The sequence below is a fragment of the Natrix helvetica genome (assembly GCF_964273705.1).
Source record: "Natrix helvetica genome assembly, chromosome: 7".
NCBI classification, from domain to species: Eukaryota; Metazoa; Chordata; class Lepidosauria; order Squamata; family Natricidae; genus Natrix; species Natrix helvetica.
The window spans coordinates 15,423,357-15,440,019 of NC_138558.1; positions in this window are offsets into that span (position 1 = coordinate 15,423,357).

Below are 16,663 nucleotides of genomic sequence, written 5' to 3' on the forward strand. Positions count from 1 at the left end.
GGAAATTAAAGAATTATTGGAACCAAGATATTTACGAGAATAGAAAGGTTCAGAGAGGAATACTGATAAGTACTAAGTTAGATTTGTTTTGTTTTTCTATTCAATGGCTTTTATAGGTAGGCCTCGACTTACAACATTCATTTAGTGACTGATCAAACGGCACTTAGGACTGTTTTTCACACTTACAACCTTTGCATCATTCCCTTGATCAGGTGATCAAAATTTGGATGCTTAGCAATTGATTCATGTTTGTGACTGTTACAGTGTCCTGGAGTCACATGACCAGATTTTATGACCTTTGTGGCCAGAAAAGTCAATGGGGAAGCCAGATATACTTAACAATCATGTTACTAATTGAACAACAGCGATGGGTTACTTAATAATTGTGGCACAACATGGGGCAAAACTCATTTAGCAAATATCTCACTTAGCAACATAAATTTTGGGCTCAATTGTGGTCATAAATCAAGGACAACCTGTATTTCTTTTCACACCACTTCTTTTCTGCACGTTGCATGTTGTATAGAGCCGTGGTGGTGCAGTGGTTAAAATGGAGTATTGCAGACTAATTCTGCAGACTGCCACCAGTTCAATTCTCACCAGGCTCAAGGTTGATTTAGCCTTCCATCCTTCCGAGGTCAGTAAAACGAGAACCTAGATTGTTGGGGGGGGGGGGCAATAGGCTGACTTTGTAAGCTGCTTAGAAATGGCTATAAAACACTGTAAAGTGGTATATAAGTCTAAGTGCTACTGCTATTACTGCAAAGAAACGGGGTGTCCTGTAGGCAGGGGTGGGCTGCTGGGGGTTTGCAGGAGTTTGGAGAACCTCTAGCTAAGATTCTGTGCAGTTTGAAGAACCCCCAAATACCACTCCTGATTGGCTCCGCCCACCCCTCCCCTCCCCTCTCAGGAGTCCCCACGTGGCTGGTTTAGGGTGTAGGCAAGTGCAGAGCATGCACGGAGGCTCGGGGAGGGAGAAAAACAGACCTACTGGAAGTTTGGGCCCCTTTCCGGCCTCCAGAGCATAGGGAGGACATTTTCACCCTCCCAGAGGCTCGAGGAAAGCCTCCGGAGCCGGGGGCGGGCAAATCCCCCCCATAGTGGTGCAGGAGGTCACACCAACCCAGCAACCATGCAGAGAACCCCTTGCTAAAATTTTTGAAGCCTACCCCTGCCTGTATGCACATGGTTACTTTGATAATAATGATTTTCTACTTTTTCTGTTCGCCAGACAACACTTTATAGAATTGCATCCAAAGGGGAGTCTGCTTTGACACAACGATACAAAAAGTCACTGACCTTCTTTATATCCTTTGAGAGTTTAACAGAATAACAGAGTTGGGAGGGACCTTGGAGATCTTCTAGTCCAACCCCCTGCTCGTACAGGAGACCCTATACCATTTCTGAACAACTGGCTGTCCAGTTTCTTCTTAGAAGTCTCCAGTGACAGAGCACACATAACTTTTGAAGGTAAGCAAGGTTCCACTGTTGGATTGCTCTCACTGTCAGGAAATTTCTCCATAGTTCTAGGTTGGATCTTTCCTTGATTAGTTTCCATCCATGGTTTCTTGTCCTGTCTTCAGGTGTTTTGGAATATAAATTGAAGCCCCTCTTCTTTGTGGCAGCCCCTCAAATTTTGGAATAATGCTATCATGTCACTCCTAGTCCTTCTTTTCATTAGATAAGCCATATCCAATTCCTTCAACTGTTCTTCGTATGTTTTAGCCTCCAGGGCCCTAATCGTCTTTGTTGCTCTTCTCTGCACCCTTTCCAAAGTCTCAACATCCTTTTTTTGTACTGAGTGTGACTAAAACTGGATGCAGTATTTGCATTCTGTACTTGAGAAACTTTCAAAATCTTGTATTTGAGTATATCAGCATGCAGGTTAGCAAAACTATTGATATCAAGAAGAGCAAAATGTCCTAGTGGATAATCATCTAAATATGAGCCAGCAGTATGCGGCAGCAGCAAAATAATAAATAAAATAAAATAACAAAAATCCTAGGTTGTATTAACAGAGGGAATAGAATAAAATAGAATAAAAGGATAAATAGAATAAAAAAATGAAGTACTAATACTGATTTTTCATGTAAGGCATATAAACCGTAAGGAAGTTCCTTTATGTGGTTGAAGAATGAATGTAAAAAAAGATTTTTGGTACAGGCAGAACTCAATTCCTGTCTTATTGGAATAGTAAGCATCATTTAGTATAGGAGTCACCTCTGTAATTTGTGGATTGGGAAAACTATAATCTGGAGCACAAACCTCCCACACATATGAAGCTGTGGACATCAGTTGCACTGTCTGACTATTTAAAACCCTCCAGTGAGACATAAAATTGTTGGATCACCTCATTCAAATGGTAGTGTTGGAAGGAAAAATCCATCCGGTTCAGTTCCAACCTGGGAGAAAGACGCTGGAAATAAAATGGAGGATGGAGGCTGATCGGAAAGAAAGATTCCCTTTATTGATGAAGCAGAACCACACACACAAGGACACTGTGCAATTCTGGGTTAGCTGAACAAATGGCTGAATAGGGGGATGGATCTTTATAGTTTCTGTAACTTTGAAGTTTGGGATTTGTGCAATATGGGCTTTGTGTTACTAAAAGGATGTTGGGCAATTCCTATTGTGGCTAATGTCAACTCGCAAAGCATCCCTGGCCTGCTCTCGAGTTGCCATAGGAAAGCGGGGATGGGACACCAATGAAACGGAACAGCAGCAAAAGACAGATGCACATTCCAGACTTATCTCTCTCAAGGCTGTATCCAAGGGTTACTTACAGCGGTAGAGGGGAGTGATCTCTACAACCTGCAAAATTGCTCCATTGGCAAATGTGATTGATAACACACCCTGGGAGGGAGGGGGGAAACAGGGTCATGATTGTGGCTATAAATTATGTGGGGTCAGAACTGGTTTCACTTGGGTATGTGCCAACATGAAGCTCCTAATAAATGACTGGATTTCTTTTGAAGCTTGGCTCGAGGCTCAAGATTTAATTAGGGAATTCGTCGGAACCCGGACAGCTAATGGCTTTTCATCCTGTGTTGGATTTCTTTTGGGCGAGGGCTGCTTGCTTCAATTCTTGCTTTTGTTAGCTGTCAAACTTTGCTGCAAGGAGTTTCAAAATATCTTGCCTTGAATGGATTTCTGCCCGCCTGCAGTATTTGCTTTGCTTATAATGGGGCCATCTAGATAGTTGGCTTCCTCTTTCAATAAGCTCTTTATCACCTTTAGTGCTGGCACCTGTTGTGGGGTATTAGAAATGGGGGCTGCTTTCTGCCTCAAAGAACATGTTTCTCCATTTCTTAGTATTCCCCAAAATATTTCATTCTTCTAGGTGGGAGTGGGGGACTCCCACAGTAGCATTTTGAGAAAAAAACAAAACCTTAAAAATCCTAACCCTAAAATACACCTCTTTGCTCCAACGGATGTGCAAGAAATGCAGCACAAACCAGATTTTAAAATCACCCCCCTTTTCATAGCTTGATCTTTAACGGAGTTGATGGAAATGTCATGTGATGTCTGAGTTCTGTAGATATTAGCTTGTTGCTATGAGTGGAAGAATCAGTCCTCAGTTCCTAATAGGAATTGCAAGTCATTTTATCCCTTCCCCTTGTTTAATAATCCCTTTTTAATCTACATTTATAAAATGTTAAAAATGCAAATCTGCCCTGGGGAGATGATTGGCAAGTCAGGGAGAAAAGGGGAGGAGGAGAAGGTATTAGGCGATCATCGCCAACCTCTGCTTGCTTCTGCTACACATTTGTAAAGCTATGAACCAATAGCTTATATGATCAGAAATGAAATGTACCCGTATTTTTCGGCGTATAAGATGCACCCTTTTCTCCAAAAAAAGAGAGTGAAAATCTGTGTGCGTCTTATGCACTGGATACAGCATTTTTGGCCTCCTGAAATCCCGTCCCCTTTGCAAAAATGTAGAAGGTTTGGGAGGCTTGCAAAGTGCTCCTGAGGGCTGGGGAGGGCAAAAAAGAGCAAAAAATGGGCCATCCTCCCTCCCAGTTTCTAGGAGCACTCTACAAGCCTCCCAAACCCTCTGCATGCCCTTTTTTTTTGTGAAAAATTGACCATTTTTTGCTTGTTTTTGCCCCCCCAGCCTCCAGGAGCACTCTAAGAGCCTGTCAAAGCCCTGCACCCCCCTTTTTTTTTGCAAAAGAAATGAGGCATGCAGAGGTTTGGGAGGCCTGCAGGGTGCAAAAAAATGTTTGTTAAAAATTTACTTCTTCAAAATCAGGGTGTGTCTTATAGTACAATGTGTCTTATAGTCTGAAAAATACGGTACTTTTGGAACTGAATATGGAGGTGCTGCTGCTTCAAACTCAGCCCCACTTATGTCAGTCTCCTCCTGGGGATGACAGCCGTGTAGTTTTTTATAGGACAAAAACCATATGTTATATATTTTTAATTTCTCATTCAACACTTTCAACGTGTGCGGAATTCGAACTTTTCTCATTCATCACTGTAGCAGTTTCATTAAGCAGACCTCTTTCCGGGTTTTCAAACAATACAATCAGAGACCAGCGAATAGGCAGTTGTTGCTAACCGTAACTATAATGCATTCAGATAACAAATTAAATGAAGTGAAATAAAATAACCCCTTATTGTGAGCTCTGTGTAGTTTTCCATCCAGGAAGTGCTAAGGCAGAGAGACCCAGTTTGAAAGCCAGGTTAGCTATATTTGGGTGGGCGAAAGCTACCTGTCAAAAGTGAGGATGGGCAGTATTGTGTAGTGGGCTTCAGTAGGCCAGAAGCAGACCAGCATAGATACAACAGCATTTATTGACTCAAAACTGAAACTGAGGAACAGCAGGCAATTGCCTGTATTTTGTACTCTGAGCCCACAGGGCCTTAACCAATCATAATACATGAAAAAACCCACCCAAATATGAATGTTCTAGATTTCCCTCCAAAACAGGTGGAGTTAACAGTTAGGGTCATCTAAAGGTTAGTTTCACTTTAGCAGAGTTAACAGTTAGGGTCATCTAAAGGTTAGTTTCACTTTAGCAGGGCTTAACACAACTATATATATTTAATACATAACAGGCAGGACTCAACATTTTAATGTAAATGTTGCAATTTAAATTAGTTGGAAATAAAATCTATGACGGCTAACGAAACACGCTGTTTGTCTCAGTTGCAATGGAGGTATGACTTTAGTAATATTAATAATATTAACAGTGGTGAGATTCAAATAGTTCTCTGCCCTAATGATTTCTTCCAACAACCAGCTCCCCAAACTACTCAGAAACTTAACAACCGGTTCTCCCAAAGTGGTGCAAACTGGCCGAATCCCACCACTGAATATTAAGTAATATTACTAATATTAATTTAGTAATGTGAAAAGCAAGGTTCTACAAATATTCTTTCAAACAGTGGAAATGATGGATGCACAGTATCTGAAATCTAAATTTTAATGCAAGCAGGCAGTTGAATAAATCCTCATAAGAGTGGAAATGGAGTTGTGTGGAGGTGTGCCAAAACAGAACATGCTACATTCTGAAAGTGCTTCTAAACTTGACACACACAAGTACATACGCAGACACAAACACATATGCATTCATAAATACATATACAGACATACACATAAGTATGGGGTGAATAGTTCCTTGTTAGTCATCTCTTCCTGTTGTGTGAAGTCTGCCAAGCCACTGTATCTCACCAGGTTATTTATAGACAGACTATAGTATAAGTAAGCAAAAAAAAAAATTCCAATGCAGGCACATCTGTTTGATGAATCAGAGCTCCAAGGTTTTAAAAAAGGAAATGTGAGCAGCAAAATGATAGCTGGCAATCTGCAAGCAATGAAATGACAACAAGGAGGGGAAGAAATTGGAAACCACAGACTGGACAATTTGAGATCATCTCTTGTTGCTCTTTTTGAGCAACAAGTTGTTGAGATTTAAGTGTTATATCATTAGAAACATTATGGTTTTGACTTCCGGTTCCGGCGGCTACGGCGACAGGCAAGCCTTTGCCTGCTCCCGCTCTCCCGGTGGGCTTCCCCCGCTTCTGGGGGGGCACAGGACGCCCCGGAGAGGCGTCCTGCCGAGGGAACGGCTCGCGGAGGGTCCTGGCGTCGGCGGCAGCTGGCGGGGGCTTCTCCGCTTCGTTCTAGGCATCGGGGAGCAGTTTTGGAGGGCGCGCGTGTGTCTCACTCCATGCCGATCGGAGAACGCACTCTTGAACGAAGCAGCGGCAGTATGGTGAGAGGCTTCCTTTCTTCATTCCCTCTCTTTTGAATTGATGGACTTTTCAGCACTTTTAAAAAGTTAAACTTTCAGATCCTTGCTAGAGGTGCGGCTAGAGGGAGGGGGATTTCCCCCCCTCCCTTGGACAAGCGGCTTGAGAAGATTTTGCTTTCACCCCCAGGGGAAGGAGGAGGGGGGAGAGCCAACTAATGATGCCTCACCCCCATAAAAGTGACTTTCATTGGACTTAGCTCCAGAACTTATGGATGAACTGAGAACTTTCTGAGCTTTTAAAATTTTATTATGCCTCTGAGCCCAAAGCTGGCAGGGCAAGATGGCACACTTCCGTTGTCTTCATGAACTGTGAAACCTGACTCCACCTTTAAAATTCAGGCTTTCGGTCTTTGTCTCCGAGTCACCCAGAGGAATCTCTTGTGGATTGTTATTTTCTGAACTCTTTGGAGAAAAAACTTTCATCTATCGCTAGAGTGACTAAAGAAACTCCCACCTGTTTGGATCCTCTGCCTTCTGAATTCGCCTGCCTGCTCTACTTCTCCAGCTGCCCAGTTTCTACTCTGACTGATCTCCTTGCTTCATAAACCATGTCTCCAAAAAGACCACCTCCTGGAAAGCCTGGCTTTGCTACTTCTGCCCCAACGTCTGCAACGTCTAGTCCAGCTACACAGTCAAAGATAACAGAACTGATGCAACCCAAGACTACAGAGATAGACTTTCAACAAATGCTTCAACAAATTTTACAGGGCCAGGAGGAAATTAAGAAACAGTTAAGGGAAATGAAAGATGAAATTAAAGAGAATCAAGCCCAAATTTTTAAGAACTCACAGAGACTGGACCTTGTGGAGGGTGGGGTGGCGGAGGCGAAAGGGGGGGTAGAGGCTTTACAGAAGGGGAACAAAGAACTCGACATCCAACAAATGAAAACAGAGTTTGAGAGAATGTCCTTTTATCTTAGATTTCAAAATGTAATAGAAGCAGATGGGGAAAATATAAGGGACATTATGACTAATATTTTAGCTGAATACATACACAAAGATAAACAGCAGATGGAATGGGAGATAGACCTAGCCTATAGAGTGAATTCAGCATATGCCAGAACACATAATGTACCCAGGGAGGTTCATATTAAATTCCTTAGGAAACCACAAGAGATGAAATTCTGGGTGTACAAAGGGGGCAAACACTGACATACCACGACAGGGAGATAACCATTCTGAAGCAGATTCCCAAAAAAATTAGGGAAAAAAGGAAAAGCTATTCGCAATTGGCGAATAAATTATACCAGAAGGGGGTGTGGTTTAGATGGTTGATGCCTGAAGGTATGCTGATATTCTGGGAGGAGACAAGAATCAGAATCAACACACCCATAGAGGCACAGGCCTTTATGGAAAAAAATAAAGCGAACCTAGAAAAAACAGAAGACACTACAACGGTTATACAGGACACGGGAGGGGCCGGAGCTCTGCCAGCGGGGGGTGAAGGGGCAACACCAAGAAAGCTCAGATCACAAAAATAAATAAGAAAACCACAATGTTATAAACAGACCGAAAGTAATAATGAATTTATAACTAGACTATATATTATAACTATATAAACTGATTGAAAATTATTTTTTCTAGAATTAATATGCTGATTTTTTATGATTATGTATTAAGGTTTGATATTTTGATGTAACCTAGGAGTCTGGAGGGAGGGGGCGTCTGCCACACTTGCAACTGCCAAAATTTGTAACCATTCCACTTACCCTTTTCCGCATAAATGTTTTAAAAAAACCAATAAAACTTCTTGGAAAAAAAAAAGAAACATTATGGTTTTCAGTGAAATTCTAATATTTTTTACATTAGCTGTACACAGTATACTGTGTAGTTTAAGTATACTGTAGCTGCTGTGCCACTTTTCAAGTTACTTACAACGATGATGAATGCCAGCAAACATTTCCTTTGTTTTAAGTCTGTTTGCCTTAGTAAGAGGTTTCTAGTGACACTAATATATATTTCCTACAGTAAGTAACTGGCAGCCTTCCAATTTATTGAAGAATATCACTTAATTGACAATTGGCACAACTTCATTGGGCTCAAAAATATAAATGGTCAACAGGTGGCAGCAAAGTGATCTGTAGGTGGCCAGAATGTTCTGTAGCTCTTTGCGCCCATCTGATGGTCAGCAAGACATACACTGTCTTGATCTATATTTCCATAGATGAAGTATCTTGAATATCATCATCATCATCATCATCATCATCATCATTTCTGGTAGCAGGGATTACAAATTCCAAAATTCTTTCATAGGAAATGAGTCAAAACATTGGTTTCTCGCTAAAACAAATCCAGGAACTGAGTCCTAGCATTTAACAAAAAATGCTTCATGATTATCAAGACCATTCACTTATTTTTAAACCAATGCATTTCATTTTGATTTGGGAGAAGGTTGAACAGTTACTGGAGGACGTGTGATAAACTTGGTACAGCAGATCCTTCTCACAGTTTAAGGAGGAGTGAAATCCTGGCAACAAATCTAAGTAAAGCACCTGCCTACTGGTTACAGAATATCTTGATGGTGACCCCCATCAGAAATAATTTTTAAAGAATCAATACCAAATTTAAATTGATTAAATTGGCATTCACTATGTCACCTTTGGCAGTATTTTGAAAATTGCATATCTCAAGTCAAGCTATTCATAACATTCATGGATGTTCATGGATTGTACAGGGCCTGAGGATGTAGAGGTGTGGTGGCTCAGTGGCTTAATGATACTGGAGATGGTCTCAGCTCTGGTGTTGTGAGCCCTAGCTCTGTGTGAGCTTGTGTCACTTCCCTCAGCTTCTGACCAGTGGTGGGTTTCCATTTTTTTTACTACCGGTTCGCTTGTGCACATGCATGTGCTCGCATGCATGCACAAAAGTGTCTGGGTGGGTGGGTGGAGCTTCCCGCTGCTGCCACTACCGGTTCGCCCAATCCGGGCTGAATTGGCAGAAACCCACCTCTGCTTCTGAGCAACTAACAGTTCAAAAGCATGTTCTATGCAAGTAGATAGATAGGTACCACTTCAGTGGGAAGATAAGTTGGTGCTCTGTGCAGGCAGTCAAATTCCTAACAGCTGTGAACTTTCCCGATTGCACTGCCTGTTTGTGAGATAGCTATTGGAAGAGATGGGAGCCTTGGGTGACATGGCAGGAAGAGGCAACTCATCTTTCTCTCAGGTACGAAACCAGCTCACCCTCCTATGGCACACCTTGGACAACATGCGTGTCCTATGATACCTTAGCAAGCCAAACTTCTACTCTGCAACAGCATTGTGGTTTCCTGCCCACCATAAATGCCATATGCTAATCATCATTGTCATCATCATCATTGGAACACAAAGTGGAAAAAGTTGTCCAAAATAAGAAGGTGAAGATCTTGTGGAACTTTCGAATACAGACGGATCATCATTTAGAACCCAACATGCCATATATCACAGTTATCGAAAACTGAAGCACACTATTTATTGATATTGCTGTACCAGGAGATGCCAGACTTGAAGAAAAAGAACTGGAAAAAAAATCATGAAATATTGCAACCTGACCATCGAAACTACGCAATTATGGATTAAACATGTAACAGTGATACCCATTGTCATTGGGGCATTTGATACCATGTCTAAGAATTTTACAAAATACATCAAGAAATTGCAGCTTCCTGCAATAAACCAGCAGAACTGCAAAAAACTGCGCTACTTGGAACATCGTACGTCTTAAGAAGGTGTTTGGTTGATACCTAGGACACTGGCAGCAACCCGTATCAACCATTAGTGCCAGTCAATGGTATTTGTGATGCATTTTTGAATGTTCAGTTGACTGAGTTTTATGTTTAATGAATAAAGTATAATAATAATAATAGATGACTTTACTTACTCAGAAGTGCCTGTAATTCAGATAGATATCCCCTCTTCCATTTCGAGCAATGATGCTATCTGAGTCTACAGTTTATCCCCGTGCAGTATGTACATATGTATGTCATTATGAATTTATTTACATATTTCTACAGTTGCATTTTTCTCCTTGTGACTGCTGCCTATATATCATTCAGAAAGAGCACTTCTGTGGTAGGTAGGCATTATTTATCTCTTCAATTCTCTTCTAAATTTTGAGCACTCCAAACCGTAACACACTAGTACTATAAGCAAGAATATTTCCCCCTATTTTTTGCAGGAGCATGGAATATCCTGAGAACCTACCACCAATAAATGACAGCAGTTAATTTCTTCATTTATATTAAAAAGCAAATAATTTAGTAACACTCATTACGCATTCCCTCCAGCAATATTGCAACATCATGGCCAGGCTCCTTGGAAACCTTAAAGGGGGGAAAAAGGAAGAGAGAGAGAAATATTTCCACAACATCTAAGATTCTTTAGAGTCAATATTGATTGGTCAGATAAAGCTTTCTCAAAACTTCTCCAAGCCAGCATCCTTCAGAAACGTTAGAAAGCACTAAAGCTAAGAAAACTTATTGCTGCGTCAAGAAATCAAACTGCCTCAACTCAGTGGTAAAACATCTTTGTAGTCTTGTAGAATTGTAGTAAAATCGGGATTTCTCCAAACTTTAAACTAGAACCCATTTCAACATTTGTTTCGGTTACTTAAAGCTTTTCTCAGATGTGCTTCTTTCTTTTGTTAATCTTTGTAGATCCTGTTTTAATCCTGAGTGACATCCCAACCTCTGCATTTGGAGTAAAATGTTTTGGAGTTTTATGGATTCTTTTACAGATTGGTGACTAGCCAAATGCCTTCATAGTTAAAATACAGAATGCAGAATAACAGAGTTGGAAAGGACCAGTGGGGGGTTTCACATTTTGTTACCACTGGTTTGCGACCTGCCCGCCTTGCATGCGCCGGCACCCCTTGCGCTTTGCTCGTGCGCGCACCTTCCATGCATGCACCAAGCCTCAAAAACATGCCTAAATAGGACGGTATAGAGCCGTGGCAGGTGGGCAGGCCTTCCTGTGACTTCTGCTACCGGTTCGGGTGAACTGGTCCGAACCGGCTGAGTACCACTTCTGGAAAGGACCTTATGGTCATCTAGTCCAACCCCCTGCCCAAGCAAACCCTACACCATTTTCGGCCGATGGCAGTCCAGTCTCTTCTTGAAAGCTTCCAGTGATGGCGCACCCACAGCTTCTGAAGGCAACTTCTGTTCCATTGGTTGATTATTCTGTCAGAAAATTTCGCCTTATTCCTAGGTTGAATCTCTCCTTGATCAGATTCAGCTTTTTTTAAAAAAATGGTGGTTAGTCTTCACTGTGGTTTACAGAATTTGCAGATGCAGTATATCATGGTTACATAGTGTAGAAAATCGCAGCCCATAGTCCAGATGTAAGCCTCTTATAAGAACTCAAAGCTACTGTGATCAAATAGGCTATAATTCTAAAAATTCATACTTCAATATCATGTGAGAAAACATATTTTTGTGCACCTAACTGTCCCACTACAGTGGTAGGTTCCTACCGGTTTGGACTGGTTCGGCGGCTTGGGTAGCTGGAAGCCCCAGCGACCCAGGCCTGCCCCGCCCCCGAACCAGTTCTCCGGGCACCATCTTGTTTTTTGCTTCTGCACATGCGCAGAGCAATTTTTATTGTACTGCGAATGTGCGCACACGAGCAACCCGGAAGTAGTGACTGCCGGAATCCACCCCTATCCTACTAGGGTGGACTTAATTTATGGACCGAAAATGTGTTTGTGTCATGTAGTTCTGTACATTTTTACATCTTAATTATGCTTAATGAAAGCCCTGCCCAGAATCTTTTTCTTAAGAAAAGGAAGCACTCATTAAAACGAGTGTTAATCTATGAATTTCACTGAATGTTCAGCTATGATTTCATTGAAATTACACACTTTGAAAGAGGAAGCAGGGATCTCTATTTTTATTTGATTGAATTGACACGCTGGCATCTGCCCACAATCTTTTGAGATGGGAAATCCATTCCAAAATTGACAAGAGAGGCAGGATTACGGCATCTACAGAAACTGGAGTTCAGGAGACATTTGGCAATAGACACCGGTCTGCCAATCTGAGGGTAATCCGAGAACTTTTTGTCCCACTTTCACCAGTAATTGCCTATATTGATAGACATGGAAACCGAGATAGAATTGCTGACAGATCAGTCTTTTATCCCTGAACAGATTGCAACTAGAATCAATTTCATTCCAAGGCTGCAGTTATTATGCAAGGAATGAATAAGTAATCGGTCTTTTGGGAGGCCTGACATCTAAGGGTCCCTGGTATTTGCATAATCAAATGAAAATTTTGTAAAAAAGTCATCATCATCATCATCATCATTTTTTTGTATACTGTTGTGCAGCAGCTGACGTGCCTGACTTAAAGGCAGGCGACTCGGGTTGAAGTCCATCACTGTGCTTCGGTCACTCTTTCTCAGTCCATTTGAGCTTGCAGTGTTACGGCTATTAGCTCCCTTGAGCTCTGGAGTAATAACAGCAACCCCAGAAGCAACTAAACATCACAATCCTATTTCATGCGGCAAGAAAAGAATCCGTCTTAGAAACCGAGACAGCTTCCTTATGCCCGAACATCTGGTTCATTTTGCATAATCCCAGCTAGACAGACAGGTTGCAAAATCTTCTGTTTTCCAGGCAGACATATTTCCAGCCCTACCTCCAGTTTAAAAAAAAAGGAATAACCAAGCTCGAAAGATTATTATAAAGTCCCTAGAGCAGTGATGGCTAACCTTTTTCGGATCGCGTGCCAAAAGCAGGGGGAGCGCAGGGCCCACACCCATAATGCTATGCACGCAACGCCCCCATGTGCATGCACATGCGACCTCCGCCCTTCTCCCCACTTTTGGCACGTGATGGACCTGTTTTTCACTCTTTCCAGAGGCCTTCTCCCCAGAGGGCAAAAACAGCCTCCACCACTCCCCTTGGAGACCCTCTGGAGGCTTCAGGAGGCTTCCCTGAAGCCTCAGGAGGGTGAAAAATGGCCCTACAGGCAACCAGCTTCAGGGAAGCCTCCTGAAGCCTCCGGAGGCTGAAAAACGACCCTAGGGGAAACTGGCTTCAGGGAAACCTCCTGAAAACTCCGGAGGGCAAAAATCAGCCCTACAGACAAACCAGAAGTCAATTCCGGGTTGCCTGTAGGGCTGTTTTTCACCCTCTGGAGCCTTCAGAAGGCTTCCCTGAAGGCTCGGGAGCGCGAAAAATGCCCCAACGTGCTGGAGCTCACAGGGCAACGCCTTGACTGCCCTAACAAATGGCTCCACATGTGCCATAGGTTCGCCATCATGGCCCTAGAGCAAGTGGGCTGTGGAATCTCTTAAAAGTTGAAGTCCACAGGTCTTAAAATTGCCAAGGTTGAGAAATGCTGCCCCGTGGCAATGCCAGTTTTCTAGTGCAGTGGCACTCTGGGATGGAAGTAACGTTTTATCAAAAGCATAGCCAAACTATTTTGGATCCTTTTACCTATTATGCCAGTTTCACGGAGGCCAAGCAGACACAAAGGCAACTGTTGCTGCCTGACAACTGTTATTGAGAAATGCTGAAATTTGGGGTTAGTGGCTCCTGGGACACTCTGAAAGTGTTTCCTGGGCAAAGAAAACACCAAGGAAGGAGACATCTTTTACATTTCCAAGTGACAGCAGCAAGCATGTTCTATGCAAAAAAAAAAAAAAAAAAAGGAAAGCAATAGCCCTTAGACTTATATACCGCTTTATAGTGCTTTACAGTACTCTCTAAGCAGTTTGCAAACTCATCATCTTGCCTCCAACCATCTGGGTCCTCATTTTACCGACCTCAGAAGGATGGAAGGCCGAGCCAACCAACTCAACGCAGTGGAATGCAAAGTTGGCCTGCAATACTGCATTCTCACCACTGCAGCAACAGTGGTTAGAATAATTCCCACAAGGGCTGGAAAACTGATTGAAATAGCAGAGATGGCTAAACTGGCCGAATCAAAGAAAAGAGTACAGCTAACTTTGTTTCCACTTGGAAACCAATTCTGGACTTTGTGCTTAAGGTGGAGAAAATGATCCTTGACTTTGATTTTTTTTTTTTTTTGCTGATTAGATGAGTTTGTTGCTACAGAAATGGCTAGTACATATTATTATGTGACAGCAAAAAATTGAGGCTGCATGTTATTATCTTATTCTACTGCAATAAAAAGAGTCATTCAATGCTTTTCTTCCCCCCCCCCCCTTATCTTACACTTCTTCCTCATTCCTTTTTTCTTCCCTACTTCTGCACTGCCATATTTTTCGGAGTATAAGACACACCAGAGTATAAGGCACACCAGAGTATAAGACACATCAAGGTTTTGAAGAGGCAAATTAAAAAAAAAAGTAGGTAGGTAGATAGAGGGATAGAGAAGGAGAGAAAGAGAAATACAGTAGATAGGTAGGGAGAGAGAGAGAGAATAGGTAGGTTGGTAGGTAGAGGGATGGAGAGAGAAATAGAGAGAGACGAATACAATAGGTAGGTAGGGAGAGAGAGAGTGAATAGGTAGGTTGGTAGGTAAAAGGAGAGAGAGAGAGAGAGAGGGAGGGAGAGAGAGAGGAATACAGTAGATAAGTAGGGAGAGTGAGAAAGAAGGTAGGTAGGTAGGTAGATGTTTCCAGGTGTATTTATCCATGTGCTGGAGAAGGAATGTTTAAATGCTAATGGTTATGCCAATCCAAGTAATAGAGGAACATAACTGTCTATTCCTCTGGGCCAGTTTTCAGTCTAAGATAAATTCAGTGAAATCACTGGGGTACTGAGACACATAAAGTTAGGCATATAGTCCCCGAATGATTAAGGGCTTATGAATCATCTACAGTTATTAGCCATAAACTATTGATCAGATCAAACATTATGCATTTCACTTAGCGTTGCAAGAATCTGACAAAGGGTATTTAAAAAATCTCATTTCTCTTTTCTGTAGCATCCTCTTATGAGTGTTCTGACCTAGGCTTCCCCAAAAAGCACGAACCAGAGTCCTGGTCCCGACTAAGCCCCTTTTATTAAAGGAATGTGAATTCCTCTCATTCACATTCAGCAAGGCCTGCCAAACAGTCTTTCAAAGGTGAATTTATGACCACAGAACTTATCTATCTTGGAAAGCTGCCATGTAAATATTTTCCAAATGAGGTGCTGTGCAAGGAAACACTTGGCACAGAGTCTCTGAGATTCACGTACAGATTTTCACACTCCTGAAATGAATCTAATGACCGAACAAACCAATTGTTTCCTGAAAAAGCCCAGTCCCCTTTCGTTCCTCTTTTATTTCCTATGGTTTGGGCCAATCACCTTCCACCTGTGACTTTACTCCCAAGTCTACCCTGATTTCTGAGTTGTTCTTTTCTTCTGGCAGCTCTGCACATGCGCACACTAGAAACAGGCTCCGGCTGTTCCTCTGCCTCACTGCTGTCTAGCTCTGTAGGCACCTGATCACTGCCAGATGGCCTCGGCCCTGTCTCTGCTCTGGCGCAGAGCCCTCGTCCGAGCCTTCCCCAGCCTCCAGGACCGGCCCATGTTCCTCCCCAACCTCCTCTCTATTCAACTCTGTTGCCAGCTCTGCTGGTTGCTGGTAGGCCACAACAATGAGAGCAAGCATTATAATGGCTAAGGGTAGTCCTTGACTTACAACCATTCATTAAGTGACTGTTCGAAATTACGACACTGAAATAATAATAATAATTTATTAAATTTCTAGACCGCCCCCTCTCCCCGGAGCGACAAGACTGTTGTTCAAACAACCATGCAGTGTTCTCATAGTTATGTGATCAAAATTTGGATGCTTGGCAACTGGTTCATATTTATGAGAGTTGGGAGTGTGCCGGGGTGATGTGATCACCTTTTGCGATCTCTATCAAGCGAAGTGAATGAGGAAAGCCAAATTCACTTAACAACCGTGTTACTCGCTTATCAACTGAAGTGATTCCATTAACAATAATGGTAAGAAAATTCATAAAATGGGGCAAAACTCAACAAGTTTCTTGTTTAACTACAAAAGTTTTGGAATCAATTACTGGAAAGTTAAAACAGGAATGATTTCAACTGTGTTTTAATATAAAATTGATTTAAGAAAAAAAAAAAGGCAAGGATTTATGCCTTAGGCCTGAGTGAAACTCATTGGTGGCTCAAATGTACCATATTTTTCGTAGTATAAGATGCACCAAGATTTTGAAGAGGTACATTTTTAAAAAAAGTTTTTGCACTCCCAAAATCTTTGCACGCCTCATTTTTTGTGAAAAATGGGGCATGCGGAGAGTTTGAGGGGCCTGCAAAGTGCTTCTGGGGGATGCCCCTCCCCCAAATGAGCAAAGCCCAGTCCATTTTTCGTGCAAACGGGCCTGTTCTTTTGCCAAAAAGCGGACATGCATAGGCTTTGGGAGGTTGGTGGGAGGGCAAAAACGAACAAAAAATGCCCTGTTTCTTTGCTCGTTTTTGTCCTCCCCAGTCCCCAGG